A 20,741-nucleotide genomic window follows, 5' to 3' on the forward strand; every position below is an offset into this window, starting at 1 on the left:
AGGCAAAGAATAGCAAAGATGTGCCTGGAAATGATGAATAAGGTGTGAGGACTTGTCCCACCAGAGATCAAGATGTCTTACTAACAGATAAAAATTAAGAGAGTGTAGTACTGGCCCAGGAATAGATTGACTTATCTGTGGAACAGAACAGGGAACTCAGAGACACAAATGAAGACCAAAATGACTCCACACACTGCCCATTGTTCCCTGGGGCTGCAAAATCGGATTTCGAATTGAGAATCCCTGACATAGGAATTGATGCTTTTGAACTGTGGTGTTGGAGAAGACTCTTGAGAGTCCCTTGGACTGCAAGGATGCTGGGAGGGATTGGGGGCAGGAGGAGAAGGGGACGACAGATGGCATCACTGACTCGATGGACGTGAGTCTGAGTGAACTCCGGGAGTTGGTGACGGACAGGGAGGCCTGGTGTGCTGCGATTCATGGGGTCGCAAAGAGTTGGACACGACTGAGTGACTGAACGGAACTGAACTGAACTGACTGACATAGGAATACGGAGGGATCTTAAAAACACAGGCTGAATTTTGTAAAAGTAATTTACAGAATACCAAGGATGCCTGTTTAAAATGCTCGCATATACAGTATTTCACAGGGCTTCCCAGGTGGCACTAGTGGCAAAAATCCTCCTGTCAATGCAGGAGACTTAAGAGAAATAGGTTGAGTTTTTATCATAAATGGATGTTGAATTTTGTCAAAGGCTTTCTCTGCATCTATTGAGATAATCATATAGCTTTTATTTTTCAATTTGTGAATGTGGTGTATTACATTGATTGACTTGCGGATATTGAAGAATCCTTGCATCCCTGGGATAAAGCCTACATGGTCATGGTGTATGATCTTTTTAATGTGTTGTTGGATTCTGATTGCTAGAATTTTGTTAAGGAGTTTTGCATCTATGTTCATCAGTGATATTGGCCTGTAGTTTTCTTTTTTTGTGGGATCTTTGTCAGGTTTTGGTATTAGGGTGATGGTGGCCTCATAGAATGAGTTTGGAAGTTTACCTTCCTCTGCAATTTTCTGGAAGAGTTTGAGCAGGATAGGTGTTAGCTCTTCTCTAAATTTTTGGTAGAATTCAGCTGTGAAGCCGTCTGGACCTGGGCTTTTGCTTGCTGGAAGATTTTTGATTACAGTTTCAATTCACATGCTTGTGATGGGTCTGTTAAGATTTTCTATTTCTTCCCGGTCCAGTTTTGGAAAGTTGCACTTTTCTAAGAATTTGTCCATTTCTTCCACGTTGTCCATTTTATTGGCATATAATTGTTGATAGTAGTCTCTTATGATCCTTTGTATTTCTGTGTTGTCTGTTGTGATCTCTCCAGTTTCATTTCTAATTTTATTGATTTGATTTTTCTCCCTTTGTTTCTTGATGAGTCTGGCTAATGGTTTGTCGGTTTTATTTATCCTTTCAAAGAACCAGCTTTTGGCTTTGTTGATTTTTGCTATGGTCTCTTTTGTTTCTTTTGCATTTATTTCTGCTCTGATAACATGATCCTCTACATAGAAAACCTTAAAGACTCCACCAGAAAATTACTAGAACTAATCAATGATTATAGTAAAGTTGCAGGATATAAAATCAACACACAGAAATCCCTTGCATTCCTATACACTAATAATGAGAAAACAGAAAGAGAAATTAAGGAAACAATTCCATTCACCATTGCAACGGAAAGAATAAAATACTTAGGAATATATCTACCTAAAGAAACTAAAGATCTATATATAGAAAACTATAAAACACTGGTGACAGAAATCAAAGCGGACACTAATAGATGGAGAAATATACCATGATCATGGATTGGAAGAATCAATATAGTGAAAATGAGTATACTACCCAAAGCAATTTATAGATTCAATGCAATCCCTATCAAGCTACCAACAGTATTCTTCACAGAGCTAGAACAAATAATTTCACAATTTGTATGGAAATACAAAAAACCTCGAATAGCCAAAGCTATCTTGAGAAAGAAGAATGGAACTGGAGGAATCAACCTACCTGACTTCAGGCTCTACTACAAAGCCACAGTTATCAAGACAGTATGGTACTGGCACAAAGACAGAAATATTGATCAATGGAACAAAATAGAAAGCCCAGAGATAAATCCACGCACATATGGACACCTTATCTTTGACAACGGAGGCAAGAATATACAATGGAGAAAAGACAATCTCTTTAACAAGTGGTGCTGGGTAAACTGGTCGACGACTTGTAAAAGAATGAAACTAGGACACTTTCTAACACCATACACAAAAATAAACTCAAAATGGATTAAAGATCTCAACGTAAGACCAGAAACTATAAAACTCCTAGAGGAGAACATAGGCAAAACACTCTCCGACATACATCACAGCAGGATCCTCTATGACCCACCTCCCAGAATATTGGAAATAAAAGCAAAAATAAGCAAGTGGGACCTAATTAACCTTAAAAGCTTCTGCACAACAAAGGAAACTATTAGCAAGGTGAAAAGGCAGCCTTCAGAATGGGAGAAAATGATAGCAAATGAAGCAACTGACAAACAACTAGTCTCAAAAATATACAAGCAACTCCTACAGCTCAACTCAAGAAAAATAAATGACCGAATCAAAAAGTGGGCCAAAGAACTAAATAGACATTTCTCCAAAGAAGACATACAGAGGGCTAACAAACACATGAAAAGATGCTCAACATCACTCATTATCAGAGAAATGCAAATCAAAACCACTATGAGGTACCATTTCACGCCAGTCAGAATGGCTGCGATCCAAAAGTCTACAAGCAATAAATGCTGGAGAGGGTGTGGGGAAAAGGGAACCCTCTTATACTGTTGGTGGGAATGCAAACTAGTACAGCCACTATGGAGAACAGTGTGGAGATTCCTTAAAAAACTGGAAATAGAACTGCCTTATGACCCAGCAATCCCACTGCTGGGCATACACACTGAGGAAACCAGAAGGGAAAGAGACACGTGTACCCCAATGTTCATCGCAGCACTGTTTATAATAGCCAGGACATGGAAGCAACCTAGATGTCCATCAGCAGATGAATGGATAAGAAAGCTGTGGTACATATACACAATGGAGTATTACTCAGCCATTAAAAAGAATACATTTGAATCAGTTCTAATGAGGTGGATGAAACTGGAGCCTATTATACAGAGTGAAGTAAGCCAGAAAGAAAAACACCAATACAGTATACTAACGCATATATATGGAATTTAGAAAGACGCTAACAATAACCCTGTGTACGAGACAGCAAAAGAGACACTGATGTATAGAACAGTCTTATGGACTCTGTTGCAGAGGGAGAGGGTGGGAAGATTTGGGAGAATGGCATTGAAACATGTATAATATCATGTATGAAACGAGTTGCCAGTCCAGGTTCGATGCACGATACTGGATGCTTGGGGCTAATGCACTGGGACGACCCAGAGGGAGGGTATGGGGAGGGAGGACGGAGGAGGGTTCAGGAAGGGGAACACATGTATACCTGTGGCGGATTCAATTTGATATTTGGCAAAACTAATACAGTTTGTAAAGTTTAAAAATAAAATAAAATTTAAAAAAAAAAAAAAAAGAGAGGGACATAGGTTGGATGCCTGGATCGGGAAGATCCCATGCAGAAGGAAATGGCAACCCACTCCAGTATTCTCGCCTGCAGAACGTCATGGACAGAGGAGCCTGGTGGGCTATATAGTCCATAGGCTCTCAAAAGAGTCGGACATGACTGAAGAAACTTAGCACACAGTATTTCACATCCAAAAAGCAAAGAGTTTGGGAAACAAGGTTTGGGGAGCACAAAGCTCCACTTCAGTTCTGGAGTTGAATGGCAGGCCCAGTAAAGCCACCCAGCAGGAGGAGAAGTGCAAGGGAGTTGAAGAGAGCGCAGGGCTTTTGTCGTGACCTTCAGACGAACTTGAAGCTCATTGGTCACTGACCACAGCGGTGGGAAGTGAAAAGCAGAGCTGGAAGCTCACTGTCTTTTGAAGGAAGGGCGGGAAAGGGACTGAGAGCTGGGTCTTCCCTCGGGCCTCCTGTCCCAATAGATTGATCCTGACCTGCTGGGGGCTGGGGTAACCATAGACTGGCATCAGGAACAGGACCCTCATTCTCCGCATCATTTCTTTCCTCCCTCCCTCCCACTCTGGATCCCCAGTCCCTCTTCTCTCCTCCACCTCCGCAGGGTACCTCGGATCCCACCCCGCCCCACCCCTCCCCCCACTCCACACCCCACACCGCATCCCTCCTTGGCTGAAGTCCTGTGAGATGATCGCTTGCTCCAGACTCCTGACCCCTGGCCTCTGGCCGCTGGGGCAGAGCTTCTGTCCCCCCACCCGCACCCCCGCCCACCTCATGATTCTGAGGTGGGGGTGACAGGGAATGGTTGGGTAAGCTGAGAGCAGGGAGGTGGCGAACTCTGGGTTTGGCAGGAGGGGAAGCTGTGCTCAAGCATAATTGTTGAAGGTGTTGGAGAGGAGCTGGGAAGATTGTTGGGAGGCTGAGGAGGGGATGCACGGGTTGCATGAAAGCAGAGAGGGTGTGCTGCTGCAAGAGAACAATTAGTGCAGTGAGGAGTTGGCTGTTGACTAGATCAGCGTCTGGCGTTCAATAGGGGGCTCAACAAACATCTACTTGGTAAGTCGATGAGGGGATGAATGAAAGTAATCATTGAAAGAAGGGCTTGAGATGCAGCAGGAGTATAGGATTTCATGATATGATATGATTTCGGGGTGTCACTTTAAAGAGGGAGCACGAAAACAATTAAGATTTTGATAGAGTGCAAGAAAAAATTGGAATGGAAGATGAGAGGAAAATTGAATGTAGGGCATACATGAGACCAATAATAGAATTGAGTGCAGGACATAAGAATCATGAGCAGGGAGTGGATGAATGCAGGAGGCGAGGAAGACAATTGTGGAAAGGGATGCCAGGAATAATAGTTGGACATAGCAGAATACAGGATGATAAACATGAGACAGGGAAGTAGTATTTGTTGAAGGAGGCACGAGAGTGCATGTGTATGCCTGAAGGGGTCGGGGGTCCATGGGAAGTGAAGGTAAGCAGGGGGGAGTAATAATTGGATTGGAAGTATACAGGACCCATGCCCAGAGTTTCTTGGAACTGGCCTATATGTGAGTGGGGCTTCCTGGGAAGGAGGCTACATGAGCAAGAAGAGAGGGTGTAATCTCATTTCAGCAGTGAGCTGGATGGAGAAGAATCCAGCCACCTCAGATGGGGTTTTCCAGGGGCAGAGGAAGTACGTAGCGGGTAGGGGATCATGTGGCCACTCTGACCTCCACTCCTTGCCCTAGAACCATGGATCCCAATGAAATGCCTGGTATGCCCTCCTGCCTCCCCGACTCCACCCCTGGACTTGAGGCCGGAGCCCCACGTGGCATTGAACTTGGCCCCAGAGGATCTATACGTCGCTGTGCCCGCTGCCACAACCATGGCATCACTGACCAAATCAAGGACGAGGAGCACCTCTGCCTCTTCCAGGCCTGCAAGTGTCACAAATGTGTTCTCTCCTCGTGAGTATGGCATCTGACAAGGGCAGGGGAGGAGGCCTCCTCTAAAGGTGACTGACCTTAGACCCACAATCCTCCCACTTTAGGGAACACGACAGCATCTTGCCTGCTGAACGTGACTTGAAGATGGACCAGGGGCCACACCTAAGGAGGCGCCCGACTCGAGGACGGATCAGGGGTGGGACTACCTCTCCCAGAGCTCGCAGCCGTGGCAAGAAGTCGGGCACTCAAGCAAGAGTCGCCGGTGAGTGTCTCTGGCCAGGGAGGGAGTTGGCGTTTCGGGTGTAGGGAGCATGAGTAGTTCTGTCAGCAGTCCTACCACCCAGTTTCTATGTGGCTTTCCTCCTTGGGAAAGTTACTCTTCAGGCCTTAGCTCCCCCAACTATAAAAATGCCATCAGTATTATCTACCAAGTGTTGGTGGGAAGGAGAGATCTGGGAAATCAAAAAGGGTCTAGAGGGGGACAGGTTGGGGATGAGGTAGAGTGGGATGGGGCCAGAGGGTAAGGCTCACCTAAGGTGTCCCCAGTGTCTCACAGTTGGGAAGGAGAACATCACACCTCAGCTCGAGGCTCACCCCTGTGCAATCCCCGAGGAGGAGTCTGGGGCCAGTGTGGGAAGCTCTGACCTCAGCCACTGCTCAGAGCCCTTTCTGTGTCCTGAAGACCTGGGTACCATCTCTAACCCTACTACAACTTGCCATATGACCCTGAGGGAAAACTACTTCTCTATGGATCTCATAGTCTTCAGTCCCAAAATGAAGAAGAGGACTAGGTGGTCTTGAAGGTCTTCTCAGCTCTGGCATTCCGGGCTCCTATCCTTGCCCCAAAATATGCCCACATCTCCTCTCCATGGCCGGCTTGGTTCCTGGCTCCAACCTGTGCTCTCTGTTCCTGCAGACAATCTTCGAAGGCGCTCTGCTGCTCGGTCAAGTCCTGGACTCTTTGTCTCTGTCCTGGACTCCAGCACCCTTGAAGAAGCAACTAACAATTTCTCTTTTGAGGAAGTCGCACAGATCCCCTGCCCTGCCCAGCAGGCGAGTAGAGTGAGAAAGACCATGGGGCTACTTGTATATTGTGTTACTGAGTGTCCAAACCTTCTGCTTAAGGCTCTGGAGCTAGAAGGAGGAGATGGAGGCAGTACAGGGCAACTGGGGGCGGGGGGCGAGGTGGAGGAAGGGGAGGAGGAGCAGGCATCTCAGACTTAGGGGCTCTCTCAGCTCTGCCATTCCCAATCTGTGAGACTTTGGACACGTGACTCTACATATCCGAGCCTCTATTTCCTACCAGTGTGCTGAGAGGGGACAGTATTCTACACCTATAGAGAACTGCCGACTCATTGGAAAAGACCCTGATGCTGGGAAAGATTGAGGGCAGGAGAAGGGGGTGACAGAGGATGAGATGGTTGGATGGCATCACCGACTCAGTGGACATAAGCTTGAGCAAACTCGAGGAGATAGTGAAGGACAGGGAAGCCTGCCATGCTGCAGTCCGCGGGGTCACAAAGAGTCAGACATGATTTAGCAACTGAACAACAACAGCAACATAGCATTGCAAAGAGGACTAGCACAGGGCCTGCCACATCACAGGCCTTTGACAAGTGGAGGCTGTTATTCCACATGAAACAAACAGATGGGAGAGAAGCTTCTGCTGAGAAGGGGAGCCATAATGGTGAGGGACACCATCTTGCCCAGGCCAGAGTCTAATAACCATCAGAGAAAGTGTCCTGGAGATGAGTCAAGCTGGCCCTTCAAGCCCCTTGGGGATTGGGGAATATAGGGGCAAGAACCAGTCCCTGGACAGGAACAGTAAACACGTCTCTCCAGGTGCCTCGCAGATTAAAATGCAGACACCTCTGATGTCCCATAGCACGGGTATACCTGTGGCGGATTCATTTCGATATTTGGCAAAACTAATACAATATTGTAAAGTTTAAAAATAAAATAAAATTTAAAAAAATAAAATAAAAAAGCTGAGAGGAATTAGTGTCTCTGGAAAGATACAGGAAAAAAAAAAAAAAATGGAAAAGAGGACAGGCCAGGCAGGGGAAGCGACTTGTCTAAGCCACAACACCTAATGGCCATTCAGACTCCCACATGCAGATATTGTAAACTCTCGGCCCCCTCCTCACTGGTAGTATGTGCCTGCCAAAGGGATAAATCCCCTGGTCTCTCCTTTCCTTGTTCCTAGACACTCAACTCTGATCCTCCAGCCCCATGCCACCCTTAACCCCCTTCTACTGCAGCCACAGAGTCTGGGGAGATTGTGGGGTCCAGAACCCTGGCAGGGGCCAAGCTTAGTGAAGGAGAAGAGCAGAAGGCCTCAGGGTAGCTGGGGACTGAAGGGGCATTGAGGGAGTGTGGGTTCCCAGCTCCCATTCTCTCACATCCTTTGTTTTCAGGCTCCCGAAGCTTCCAACCAGGCCTCGGTTTCTGCCTCCTCAGAGTGGCAGCAAAAACTGGAAGCAGCCCAGGCTCTGCTGACTCTGAAAAGATCTTCCTGGGCCCCTTCTGGCTCCATCTCTGTGCCCCAGCCCTGCGTTGCTCCAGGTAGCCTGGTCTTTGAAAGGAGAACAAGGGGTTGGGGACAGTTGGGAAATGGGAGGCTGTTGTGGTAAGCAGGGGCTAACTGGGAAGTCAGAGTTGGAGGGAGGAAGGGGGGTTGAACTTCTCTGGACCCAGGCTGCCAAGCTCCTCAGTCGGACTCTCGAAGTGGCAGTAGATGGTTGTTCAGAGAATCACTGAGCGTTTATTGAGCATTGTGCTCAAAAGCAAATGCTCACTGCCCCGATGTCAAGAAATAAGGAAACTGAGTCCCTGAGAATGGCAGGGACTTACCAAGGGCATGCAGCATATCAAGTGGAAGAATCAGGTCTCCTGACTCCCAGTCCAGAGTTTTCTACCCAGACTCCTGCAGTCTGCTGTGATCTGGGGAGGATGTGTATAGGTGATAAGTGTCTGGTAGAGAAGATCTAGTTCCTGCCTTCAGGGAGCTTCCAGTCTTGATGTGGAGCCTGGATGCCTCCACAGGTCATGTTTTGGGGCTGAATCTCAATGATGAGCCTGGAGAAGAAGGGCGGAGGAGAGCTAGACACCTGGGAAGGCTGAGGGGGAAGGCTGGGCACTACCAGATCAAAATGGACTGTGATATGGAGTGTGAGTGAAGCAGGCAACCCTGGAGGAACTGCTAGAACGCGATGGAAGAGATGAGCGGGGAGAGGCTACCAGTCACGGAGGTCTGCCTGCCAGGCTTAAGAGGTTTGGCCAGCAACTGTGGGTGATGAGGGACCAAGGAATGTCTGAACTAGAGAGGAGCATGTTTGGAGACCCTGGGCTTGACAAAAAGAAATGTGGCTGCTGTGATGGAGGGATTGGAGGAAGCGAGAATTGAGATGGGCAAATCAAGGGAGTTCTGTGCAATATAGTCCAAGGTGACACAGCTTTGACTGGGTGGAACAAAAAGAGGGGAGAGCTGGGAGGACAAATGGATGTGACCTGGCCCTGACCCTTTTTTTGTGTGTTGACAGCTCCTGATGAAGATAAAGGACCTCAGCCTTCTAGCCCCTCTCTTTGACCTAGGCCGGCCATCTCCATTTCTCTGCCTATTGGTCACCTGGGGTGCATCTCCCTCTTGAACTAGAAGCCCAGAAGTGGGAAACTCATTAGAATGCTGTATATTTATGCATTTGCAAAATGCTTAATGTCCAAAATTCTTACTGTATTTAAAAAAAAAAAAAGCGTTTAGGCTCTTTTATAAGTTTTAGGTGCTTTTTATTATATGGGACAATTCCTTGACTGAGGGTGGGTATTCCTCTACCTCCATCCTTTACTCTCTTGGATCCTGGGGTCTTATAATGTCTCTTATGAAAACAGGGTTTTGCAATCTAAGCTCATCAGTCTCTAAGTAGGGTTCTGTGTGAGTTCATCTGTTCATCAGCCAGAGGTTATTTTGATTCATGATACCCACATGCTCATGTACTTATCCACGCATCTGAAAATCTGAGGATGTTTTCATTTTGTGTCTAGGTTTGTGTATGTGTGAAAATAATAAACCTTCATTGTAAGGCACTGAAATATTGGTGTTGCTTGTTACCACAGTATAACCTAGAGTACCCTGAGTTTACCATGTTCAATTCACTTTTCAAAGGGACAATCACTTTCCTCAATAACTGGGATTTCTTAACATGGTTGTTAAGGAAATGGTAGAGAAAAAAAATGGGTAGGAGATTTACTCATTCAGCAAGTAAGTGCCTACACCCTGCCTGGCAATGACTGCTTCCAGTTGTCCAGAAGGCCACAAATTCAGATGTCTGCAGGATCAAGCAGATTATATAAATGAGTAGAGCAAGCCAGATGGGGCCTGGCCAACTGAGAGTGCATGCTCTACCTAAGGGAGCAGCTGTCACTTGGCTCTAGCCAAGTGCTGCCCTACAGGAATGCAGACTCATTGTTGCCACATCTCTTGATAAATCTAGCCTTGGTAAATTCAAAAAAATAGAAATCATTCCAAGCATCTTTTCTGACCACAATGCAGTACGATTAGATCTCAATTACAGGAGAAAAACTATTAAAAATTCCAACTAATGGAGGCTGAACAACACGCTGCTGAATAACCAACAAATCACAGAAGAAATCAAAAAAGAAATCAAAATTTGCATAGAAACTAATGAAAATGAAAACACAACAACCCAAAACCTATGGGACACTTTAAAAGCAGTCCTAAGGGGAAAGTTCATAGCAATACAGGCATACCTCAAGAAACAAGAAAAAAGTCAAATAAATAACCTAACTCTACACCTAAAGCAACTAGAAAAGGAAGAAATGAAGAACCCCAGGGTTAGTAGAAGGAAAGAAATCTTAAAAATTAGGGCAGAAATAAATGCAAAAGAAACAAAAGAGACCATAGCAAAAATCAACAAAGCCAAAAGCTGGTTCTTTGAAAGGATAAATAAAACCGACAAACCATTAGCCAGACTCATCAAGAAACAAAGGGAGAAAAATCAAATCAATAAAATTAGAAATGAAACTGGAGAGATCACAACAGACAACACAGAAATACAAAGGATCATAAGAGACTACTATCAACAATTATATGCCAATAAAATGGACAACGTGGAAGAAATGGACAAATTCTTAGAAAAGTGCAACTTTCCAAAACTGGACCAGGAAGAAATAGAAAATATTAACAGACCCATCACAAGCACGGAAATTGAAACTGTAATCAAAAATCTTCCAGCAAGCAAAAGCCCAGGTCCAGACGGCTTCACAGCTGAATTCTACCAAAAATTTAGAGAAGAGCTAACACCTATCCTGCTCAAACTCTTCCAGAAAATTGCAGAAGAAGGTAAACTTCCAAACTCATTCTATGAGGCCACCATCACCCTAATACCAAAACCTGACAAAGATCCCACAAAAAAAGAAAACTACAGGCCAATATCACTGATGAACATAGATGCAAAAATCTTTAACAAAATTCTAGCAATCAGAATCCAACAACACATTAAAAAGATCATACACCATGACCATGTAGGCTTTATCCCAGGGATGCAAGGATTCTTCAATATCCGCAAATCAATCAATGTAATACACCACGTTAACAAATTGAAAAATAAAAACCATATGATTATCTCAATAGATGCAGAGAAAGCCTTTGACAAAATTCAACATCCATTTATGATAAGAACTCTCCAGAAAGCAGGAATAGAAGGAACATACCTCAACTTAATAAAAGCTATATATGACAAACCCACAAAACATTATCCTCAATGGTGAAAAATTGAAAGCATTTCCTCTAAAGTCAGGAACAAGACAAGGGTGCCCACTTTCACCATTACTATTCAACATAGTTTTGGAAGTTTTGGCCACAGCAATCAGAGCAGAAAAAGAAATAAAAGGAATCCAAGTTGGAAAAGAAGAAGTAAAGCCCTCACTATTTGCAGATGACATGATCCTCTACATAGAAAACCCTAAAGACTCCACCAGAAAATTACTAGAACTAATCAATGATTATAGTAAAGTTGCAGGATATAAAATCAACACACAGATATCCCTTGCATTCCTATACACTAATAATGAGAAAACAGAAAGAGAAATTAAGGAAACAATTCCATTCACCATTGCAACGGAAAGAATAAAATACTTAGGAATATATCTACCTAAAGAAACTAAAGACCTATATATAGAAAACTATAAAACACTGGTGACAGAAATCAAAGCGGACACTAATAGATGGAGAAATATACCATGTTCATGGACTGGAAGAATCAATATAGTGAAAATGAGTATACTACCCAAAGCAATTTATAGATTCAACGCAATCCCTATCAAGCTACCAACGATATTCTTCACAGAGCTAGAACAAATAATTTCACAATTTGTATGGAAATACAAAAAACCTCGAATAGCCAAAGCTATCTTGAGAAAGAAGAATGGAACTGGAGGAATCAACCTACTTGACTCCAGGCTCTATTACAAAGCCACAGTTATCAAGACAGTATGGTACTGGCACAAAGACAGAAATATAGATCAATGGAACAAAATAGAAAGCCCAGAGATAAATCCACGCACATATGGACACCTTATCTTTGACAACGGAGGCAAGAATATACAATGGAGAAAAGACAATCTCTTTAACAAGTGGTGCTGGGAAAACTGGTCAACGACTTGTAAAAGAATGAAACTAGAACACTTTCTAACACCATACACAAAAATAAACTCAAAATGGATTAAAGATCTCAACGTAAGACCAGAAACTATAAAACTCCTAGAGGAGAACATAGGCAAAACACTCTCCAACATACATCACAGCAGGATCCTCTATGACCCACCTCCCAGAATATTGGAAATAAAAGCAAAAATAAGCAAATGGGACCTAATTAACCTTAAAAGCTTCTGCACAACAAAGGAAACTATTAGCAAGGTGAAAAGGCAGCCTTCAGAATGGGAGAAAATGATAGCAAATGAAGCAACTGACAAACAACTAATCTCAAAAATATACAAGCAACTCCTACAGCTCAACTCAAGAAAAATAAATGACCGAATCAAAAAGTGGGCCAAAGAACTAAATAGACATTTCTCCAAAGAAGACATACAGAGGGCTAACAAACACATGAAAAGATGCTCAACATCACTCATTATCAGAGAAATGCAAATCAAAACCACTATGAGGTACCATTTCACGCCAGTCAGAATGGCTGCGATCCAAAAGTCTACAAGCAATAAATGCTGGAGAGGGTGTGGGGAAAAGGGAACCCTCTTACACTGTTGGTGGGAATGCAAACTAGTACAGCCACTATGGAGAACAGTGTGGAGATTCCTTAAAAAACTGGAAATAGAACTGCCTTATGACCCAGCAATCCCATTGCTGGGCATACACACTGATGAAACCAGAAGGGAAAGAGACACGTGTACTCCAATGTTCATCGCAGCACTGTTTATAATAGCCAGGACATGGAAGCAACCTAGATGTCCATCAGCAGATGAATGGATAAGAAAGCTGTGGTACATATACACAATGGAGTATTACTCAGCCATTAAAAAGAATACATTTGAATCAGTTCTAATGAGGTGGATGAAACTGGAGCCTATTATACAGAGTGAAGTAAGCCGGAAAGAAAAACACCAATACAGTATACTAACGCATATATATGGAATTTAGAAAGATGGTATTAATAACCCTGTGTACGAGACAGCAAAAGAGACACTGATGTATAGATCAGTCTTATGGACTCTGTGGGAGAGGGAGAGGGTAGGGAGATTTGTGAGAATAGCATTGAAACATGTATAATATCATGTATGAAACGAGTCGCCAGTCCAGGTTCGATGCACCATACTGGATGCTTGGGGCTGGTGCACTGGGACGACCCAGAGGGAGGGTGTGGGGAGGGAGGTGGGAGGAGGGTTCAGGATGGGGAACACAGGTATACCTGTGGCGGATTCATTTCGATATTTGGCAAAACTAATACAATATTGTAAAGTTTAAAAATAAAAAAAAAATTAAAAAAAAATAAAGATAAGATGAAACTCTAGATTTCTATGCAAAATATCTCAATTGTGAAATGTTGGCTCTGGTATCCTCTAAACTCTTCAAATGGGCCAAACAAAAACTTCCAAGCAGGCCAACTTTGGCCAGTAGAATGCTGGTTTGATTCTAGTCCAGTACGTATTTTACAGTGGGGAGAAACTAAAGCCAATCTGGACAAGAAGACTCAAAGAGGGGAAATTAGTTAGATATGGGACCTATTTTGAAGGACCCAGGAGATACAAAGAAGAATCATTATCATTTGGTTAGTCTGTGTTCACTGAACACTAAGCTCATATAACCTCATAGTAGTTCTGTAAGCTCAGCGTTCAGTTCAGTTCAGTTCAGTTCAGTCACTCAGTCGTGTCCGACTCTTTGCGACCCCATGAATCGCAGCACACCAGGCCTCCCTGTCCATCACCAACTCCCGGAGTTCACCCAGACTCACATCCATCGAGTCAGTGATGCCATCCAGCCATCTCATCCTCTGTCGTCCCCTTCTCCTCCTGCCCCCAATCCCTCCCAGCATCAGAGTCTTTTCCAGTGAGTCAACTCTTCACAGGAGGTGGCCAAAGTCCTGGAGTTTCAGCTTTAGCATCATTCCTTCCAAAGAAATCCCAGGGCTGATCTCCTTCAGAATGGACTGGTTGGATCTCCTTGCAGTCCAAGGGACTCTCAAGAGTCTTCTCCAACACCACAGTTCAAAAGCATCAATTCTTCGGCGCTCAGCTTTCTTCACGGTCCAACTCTCACATCCATACATGACCACAGGAAAAACCATAGCCTTGACTAGACGGACCTTTGTTGGCAAAGTAATGTCTCTGCTTCTGAATATGCTATCCAGGTTGGTCATAACTTTCCTTCCAAGGAGTAAGCGTCTTTTAATTTCATGGCTGCAGTCACCATCTGCAGTGATTTTGGAGCCCAGAAAAATAAAGTCTGACACTGTTTCCACTGTTTCCCCATCTATTTCCCATGAAGTGATGGGACCAGATGCCATGATCTTCGTTTTCTGAATGTTGAGCTTTAAGCCAACTTTTTCATTCTCCACTTTCATACCCTTTTACACATCAGGAAATGTGCTCAAAGAGGAAAAGTAACTTGCACAAGTACTTGAAGGGAAATTTTAAGGCAAAGGTGGTTGGGGGGCGGGGGGAGACTCCTTTCTCTTTGATTTGCCCGAAATTAGCTAATAAGTTTACTTTTCTTTTCTTTTCTTTCTTTCTTTCTTTCTTTTTTTTTTTTTTTTTACAAAATGTCCAGTGAGAGGTTCGAAACTTGAAGTGGCAGACACCCAGCTAGGAGGGTCTTTCAAAAACCATCCCTTTATTTTGTACTCAAAGTAACATTCTGTGGTGATCAATCAAATCTTACTTTCACCTGTTTCTCAGTCCTCTGCTGATGTTCAAGATCCTGCCCACCCACCCTCACCATACCCCCACACGTGTTGAGCTATACCTTTTTAAAAAGTCTCTGAATGGCATAGTATAGGCATCGTAGGATATTGTTATAAATGTTAGACATCTAACATCTTTTGCGAACTATCCTTTGGTCACTACTCCAGTTCACGCATTTAAAATATCACTTTACATAACAGTGTGAGTTAGCTCTTGACTCTGATATGTTGTATGACAGCATTGATTAGGTCTGAGGCTATCCATCACACCAGAGCATCTGCAGAGTGGATTAGTCTCAACCAATGCTATGCAGGTAAATGATTAACAACAGGCTGGGGGAAGAAGGAGGGTTGCATGAACCGCCCTGTGTTGTAGCATTTGCCAATTTCAAGCTACCAATGAGATGTCCTTTGATGCGGAGTTGGGAGGAGATGCATTTCCATCATTCAATTACAATAAATATACATAATCTCAAGAGCATAGATAATAGTAAAAGGTAGGAAAGTAATTAGAAATCGATGACTTTTGATCATATATTATGTTCATTTTCAATATAATGCATATGTAATGCGTTTGTTACTTTATACATTTAGTTTTAATAACAGCTGTGTTTAACAGCTGGCTCACAAAATTCCTGACAATGTGATACTCGCCTTTTATGTTCCAGTAAGAGTCCTCTCCAGCACTCTACTGCTTTCAGCTCTTGCCCAGAAAGGCATCTCTTTCAACTTAGGGCACACTAACACTGCAGGGCTGCTGCCACTGGTTTCTGACCAAGAACAGCCTAAAGTGAGGGGAAAGTATTCGTTACTGATTTTTAAAAATCGAATGATCTGGAACAAATATTGAGCAAAATGAGTTGTCAGCATTGTTTATGAGCAAACATGCCTTGTCTGGTAAAGGCCAGAATAAGCAAGACTCATGCAGGGATGTTGTTAACAGATTTCTTAAAGGTTAAAGGGATGGGGCAACTGGTGTTCCCTGGCCATGGGATGTGTATCTCTCATCAAGAGACAGACATTCGCTACCCTCCCTCGTCTTTCTCAGATGAATGCTGCATAATCTACACAAACTTCTCCACCTTGCCTTTTCTCACTTAAAAACATGCCCTTTGTCGTTGAGTACAGGCACCATGTTACACAGCAGATCTCCAGCACACACTCATCTTGTACAACTGTAACTTTATATTCGCGAAACAACTACTCTCCATAGCCCCCTTCTCCCATCCCCTGGAAACCACCATCCTATTGTCTGCTTCTGTACGCTTGACTATTTTCGATGCTTCGTGTAAGATGTATTGTGGGCTTCCCAGGTGGCACAGTTTTAAAGAATCCGCCTGCCAATGCAGGAGACACAAGAGACACATGTTCCATCGCTGGGTTGGGAAGATCCCCTGGAGAAGGGAATGCCAACCCACTCCAGTATTCTTGCCTGGAAAATCCTGTGGACAGAGAAGCCTGTCAGGCTACAGTCCAGGAGGTTGCTGAATCAGACAAGACTGTGTGACTGAGCATGTATGTGCTCTTACTATTACAAATATATCTACAGTGAATAGACTTGTATATATATATAAATAAAATATATTTATAAATATATTTAATATATATTATATACATTCTGTGTATATATACATTATATATATAATATATAGTATATATACAATATATTATATTGTAATCAGACAAGACTGTGTGACTGAATCAGACAAAACTGTCTGATTATATATATATATACATATATATATATACAACATAATATATATTATATATATTATATATTATATATAATATATTATATGTATAATATATAAAAATATATTATGTATACATAAATAAAATATATTTATAAATATATAAACCTGAGCAACTGAGCACTTCCCAAGGTTCTAGGGTCTTAGTCCCTCTTGCTTTTGGTCTCTGCCCTGGTTGGTTGAGGTTGGTACAGTGGCTTGTTTAGGCTTTGTGTTGGGAAGGCATTGTGCCTGTGTTCTAGTGGGAGGAGGAGAACTTTTCCCCCTTTTGGTCAAGGCTGTGTGATTTGGTGTGTTTTGGGATGTCTGTGGTAGTCTTATCTGCTGATAACTGGATATGTGTTCTTGTCTTGCTTGTTGTTTGGTTGAGGTATTCTGTGCTGGGTGCTGCCAGCTATTGGGTGGTGCCAGGTCTTCAATACAGTTGGAGTCTTTCTTGGGAATTCTTCTTAATTAATACTCCCTGGGGTCAGGAATCCTCTGGCAGTGTAGTGTCCTAGACTCAGCACTACAACCTCAGAGGTTCAAGCCCCATCTCTGGTTGGGGAACTAAGTCTCCCAAGCCATTTGTTATGGCAATAAAGGGTATTAAAACAATCAAACAAAACAAAACTAAACAAAAAACAAGAAACAAAAATGAACCTTTTACCAATGGCAAATGCAAAATCATTCAAACAGAAACAAAAACAAAGAAACACACACACACACACATAAAACCAAAACAATCTAAAGAAAACAAAGTACAAGGAATGATCTGGCAAGCAAAGGAAACCAAAAATGATACAACAAATTAAAAACAAAACTAACTAAAATGCAAAACAAGACCAAAGCAGAATGCCAACTGAGGAATGAAGCAAACAAAACAAAACAAATTGACAAACATGGTGAAAAAAAGAAGAAAAGAAACAGAGAAGCAAAGTTAAATAGAAGCATAAAATTTACATATCAAAGAATGACTACAAGAAGAAAAGAACAAAACTCAAAACAAAACAAAACAACAAAAAAAGACCACAGAACCACAGAAAGCCAACTTTAGAAGTACATAAAGGAAATAAAAATTGTGACTTTAATTCTAAAATCTTAGATAGAGTTAATAATAACACAACCACAGCAATGGAGAAAAAAAAAGAGGAAGAAAAAAATCCAGAACAAATTATAGAATGAATAAAAATATAAAAATAATTACAAATGTTTTTCTCAGGTCTTAGCTGTCAGTGTCCTTTCCCTGCTGTGAGCCACAGCCCACCTCCACCTCCCTAGGAAGCCCTCCAATACTGGGGGCTGCCGGTCTCTGGACCTGCTGTGGGGATAGCTCAGACTCTAATCTGGCCCTATTCCCTGTGTATTCTTGCCTCCAGTGTCCACAGCTGTCAGAATTAGGGCATTTTCTTTTGTGGAAACATCCAGCTTCCTTTTATATATTGCATAGACACAAAGTTTACCTAGTTGATCATGTGGATTTAAACTGCAGCTTGTACAGCTGGCAAAAAGGTTTTCATTCCTCTTACTTAATTATTCCACCCCTGGAGCTCAACTGTGGTTTTATCCCCACCTCTACATGTGTGTCATCTACAGGAGTTTGCTCCTGAGGCTGCCCTGGAGGACTTGGGTCTGCCCCAGTGAGGACTAGGTGTGGAGGAGGCATGGCTACTTGGATTGCAGGGACCTTGGCAGCACCAGGTGTTCAGGGAAGCCAGCCATCATGGACTCAGGTGTTATGGTACTTTAGACTTTTTTCCTTGCTTCTGGCGTCTCTGCCCCATGAGAACTGAGCATGGAGGCAGTATGGCTGCTTGGATAGTGAAGATCCCAGTGGCACCAGGTGTCTAGTGAAGCCAGTGGCCATGGGCACAGAAGATATGGCGCTATTATAGTCCTTTTCTAGCTTCTGGCAGCTGACACTCAAAGTGCCTCCTTGGCTGGTCCTTCTCTATTGCTTGGCACAGGAGGCATTCAAAGGACCCCCCTGGCCAGGGTCCTTCTCTATTGCTTGGTGCATCAGGCACTCAAAGGGCCACTCTCTCTGTGGTCTTTCTCTATTGGTCAGCTGCTGGTTCCAGTGTGTGGGGACCACACAGTGATGGCTCCACCCCCTGCACATGATTCAGTAGTAGCACCCTGCCTCCATGGCTGCCCAGATTTACTCCAAAGGCATTCCCCACTATGAACTCCTCCACCCCATTCACTTGGGCCATCTCCCTGCAGTCAACAGCAATCCTTGCCCTGGGATTGGTCTCCAGTCCTTGTGTTTACATCCCTGTCTCTCTCTTCTTCTTGGATTCCCATCATGTTTATAACAATCTTTTTGATAGCTCCCCATAGGCTTTCCTCACTTTTTTTCACTTGTCTTCATTCTTTTTTTTTTTTTTTCTATTTCTTCCTCTGACTCAATGATTTCTGATGAATTGTCTTCAATTTCACTGATTCTTTCTTCTCTGTACTCAAGTCTGCTGTTGAATTGCTCTCACGAAATTTTCAGTTCAATTATTGTATTTTTCACCCCCAAGAATTTCTAGTTGGTTCCTTTTTGTAGTTTCTGTTTTTATTGCTATTTTCATTTTGTTCAGGCATCCTTTACATGATTATTGTTTAGTTGATTATGTGTGTTTTCTTTTAGCTCTTTGAGTATCTCTATGCCAGTCAGTTAAAATTCTTTGACAGCTTGTAGATCTGAGTTTCATTAGGGTTGGTTTCTGGAGTTTTATTTTATTCCTTTGATTGGGCCAGGTTTGTCTTTTCCTTTGTATGTCTTGTAACGTTTTGCTGGAATTTGGGCATTTTGGAAAAAACAACCACCTCTCCCAGCCTTTACATACTGGCTTTGTACATGGGAAGGCCATTGCCAATTAGCCCAGCTAGAGGTTCTAGGTTCTTCTAAACTTTTTCGCGTCTCCTGCTCCCCCTGGAGTTTGCCTATGGAGTTGTAGCTCTAATGTGCTACTGGCCTGTTTTCAGCAACTTCCAAATTCTATTAATAGGAGTCCCTAAAGATACCATAAGTGAAAGTGAAGTGGCTCAGTCGTGTCCAACTCTTTGCAACCCCATAGACTGTAGCCTACCAGGCTCCTCTGTCCATGGGATTTTCCAGGCAATAGTACTGGAGTGGATTGCCACTTCCTTCTCCAGGGGATCTTCCCAACCCAGGGCTCGGACCTGGGTCTCCCGCATTGTAGACAGACGCTTTACCATCTGAGCCACCAGGGAAGTCCAAAAAGATATCATAAACTCAGCAAAAAAATAATAATAATAATAACAACTGGGAAAAACGTTTTCCACTTCAATCAGAGACAAAAAGGGCAAGATTGTAGCAAATCCCTAAGATATAAAGAGGGCTTCCCGGGTGGTGCTAGTGGTAAAGAACCCACCTGCTAATGCAGGAGACATAAGAGATGTGGGTTTGATCTCTTGGTCAGGAAGATCCCCTGGAGGAAGGCATGGCAACCCACTCCAGTATTCTTGCCTAGAGAATCCCACAGACAGGAGAACCTGGCAGGCTACAGTCCATAGGGTTGCCAACTTTTTTTTGAAAAGAAGAAAAAGTCAGAAACCCTATAGAAATTCGGCCCCAAATGACAATTAATAGTACAAAAGGAAGAAGAAAACAGGACTGGGTTTTAACCATATAAAAAAGATACGCAAATTTGTCCACATTGAGGGAAATGTAAGTTAAAACATACACTGATATACCACTTATCTACTATCTGATTGGCAAAATTCAAAACTCTGTCAACAGTACTAATGAAACACGGGGAAATTGGCACTCTCATATACTGATGAAGAAAAGGCAAAAGGTACAGCATTTCTGAAGGAGAATTTGGCAGTAATGAGCAAGATTATATATGCTTTCTTTACACCCTTACTTCAATAGTATATCTCAGGATCAAACTCAAAGACACACTGATAAAAACTGTATAAGATGATGTCACAAGTCTATTCACTGTAGATATATTTGTAATAGTAAGAGCACATACATGCTCAGTCACACAGTCTTGTCTGATTCAGCAACCTCCTGGACTGTAGCCTGACAGGCTTCTCTGTCCACAGGATTTTCCAGG

The 20,741-nt window shown here is 43.0% G+C and overlaps 1 pseudogene; it reads left to right on the top strand.

The window, feature by feature from the left end:
• The first annotated feature begins 5,283 nt into the window (after positions 1-5,283).
• On the top strand, positions 5,284-9,159 carry LOC147340629 (doublesex- and mab-3-related transcription factor C2-like; annotated as a pseudogene).
• Positions 9,160-20,741: the final 11,582 nt, after the last annotated feature.

The sequence above is a fragment of the Bos grunniens genome, chromosome X (genome assembly GCF_055505025.1).
Source record: "Bos grunniens cultivar Pamir isolate PY7600 chromosome X, Bosgru_T2T1.0, whole genome shotgun sequence".
NCBI classification, from domain to species: Eukaryota; Metazoa; Chordata; class Mammalia; order Artiodactyla; family Bovidae; genus Bos; species Bos grunniens.